This window comes from Ornithorhynchus anatinus, chromosome 11 (genome assembly GCF_004115215.2).
Source record: "Ornithorhynchus anatinus isolate Pmale09 chromosome 11, mOrnAna1.pri.v4, whole genome shotgun sequence".
In the NCBI taxonomy this organism is placed as follows: domain Eukaryota; kingdom Metazoa; phylum Chordata; class Mammalia; order Monotremata; family Ornithorhynchidae; genus Ornithorhynchus; species Ornithorhynchus anatinus.
Window position 1 is genome coordinate 29789066 of NC_041738.1, and position 1885 is coordinate 29790950.

Consider the following 1885-nt stretch of genomic DNA (forward strand, 5'->3'; position numbering starts at 1 on the left):
ATCCTTGATTCCTCTCTCTCATTCAACCCACACTGTCAATCTATCACTAAATCCTGTAAATTCAACCTTCACAACATCACTAAAACCCACCCTTTCTCCTCCATCCAAACTGCTACCACATTACACTTATCCTTGTCTTGCTTTATGCCATCAAATCTTCTCTGACCCATTGCTATGCCATGGACACATCTCTCCCAGAGCACGCCACCTCCATCCGCAATCGTTCTTGTAGCATATCCATAGAGTTTTCTTGGTAAAAATAAGGAAGTGGTTTACCATTGCCTTCTTCTGAGCAGTAAACTTGAGTCTTCACCCTCAACTCTCTCCCATGCCGCTGCTGCCCAGTACGGGTGAGTTTTGACTTGTAGCAGATGGCCTGCCACTTGCTAGCCACTGCCCAAGCTAGGAATGGAATGGGAATATCTCTGCTTGACTCTCCCTCCCATAGTCGAGACTGGTAGAGTCCTGGAAACTCTCCAGGTGCAATCCTGAGAGGGGACACTTATCCTATCCCACCTTTATTACTGATCAGCCTCCTTACTGACCTCCCTGCCTCCTGTCTTTCCCTGCTCCAGTTCACTCTTCTGCCTGGATCAATTTTCTACAAAAACGTTCAGGCTATGTTTCCCCACTCCACAAGAACCTCCAGTGGCTGCCCATCCAACCTCCACATCAAACAGAACTCCTTACCACTAGCTCAAAAGCACTTAATCACCTAGCCCCCCTCCTACCTCACCTTGCTGTTCTCATTCTACAACCCAGTTCACACACTTCACTCCTCTAATGCCAACCTGCTCATGTACTTTGATTTCACCTATCTCACCACCAACCTCTTTCCCACATCCTGCCTCTGGTCTGGAACACTGTCCCTTTTCACATCAGACAGATGATTACTCTCCCCACTTTCACAGTCTTATTGAAGCCACATCTCCAAGAAGCCTTCCCTGAATAAGCCCTCATTTCCTCTTTGCCCACTTCCTTCTGTTTCAGCCTGACTTGCTCCCTTTAATCATTCCCCCCAACCCCACGGCACTTAAGTACAAATCCACTTTTTTTTATTTCTATTAATGTCTGTCTCCCCCTCTAGACTCTAAATTCATTTTGGGCAGAGAATGTGCCTGTTATATTTTTGTGTTGTACTCTCCCAAGCTCTTAGTACAGTGCGGTACACACAGTAAATGCTCAATAAATATGATTGATTGACTGATCATTTTTAAATTAAACTTATTGATAAACCTTATGAAGTGTTTATCTGGAATTTTCAAATCTTAGATCCCATGCTTAACTCACTTGTTTCTGATCTGTGGTCTGTCTCTTAACACTCTCCTAATTTGCCCAACTATAAAAAAGAGAGGGGGATTAACTCTTTTTGAATTACAAGGTGCCCTGGAATTCACTGAGATTAAACAGAAATAAAGGGTATAGGCATTCACAAACCAATATATGTATACATAAATCAACTGTATTCCTATAGAAGAATTAATAATAATAATAATAATGTTGGTATTTGTTAAGCACTTACTATGTGCCGAGCACTGTTCTAAGCACTGGGGTAGACATAGGGGAATCAGGTTGTCCCACGTGGGGCTCACAGTCTTAATCCCCATTTTACAGATGAGGGAACTGAGGCACAGAAATTTAAAAAATGCAGGCCAATAGGAAGCAAAACTTCCTGAAGACAAATCATCATTTCAGAGAAATTGACTGTCCTTGTCAAAATAATTCTAAGAAGCAGTGTTCCCTACTGGAAAGAGCATGGGCCTGGGAGTTGGAAGACCACTTGCCTGCTGTGTAACCTTGGGAAAGCCACTTCACTTCTCTGTGCCTCAGTTCCCTCATTGGTAAAATGGAGGTGAAGACTGTGAGCCCCATGTGGGATAAGGAC

At 43.5% G+C, this 1885-nt stretch overlaps 1 non-coding gene across 1 annotated transcript; it reads right to left on the bottom strand.

The window, feature by feature from the left end:
* Positions 1-360: 360 nt before the first annotated feature.
* LOC114815239 lies at positions 361-498 on the bottom strand. Its single transcript, XR_003763005.1, has one exon. It is a non-coding gene; the product is annotated as a small nucleolar RNA SNORA7 (small nucleolar RNA).
* Positions 499-1885: the final 1387 nt, after the last annotated feature.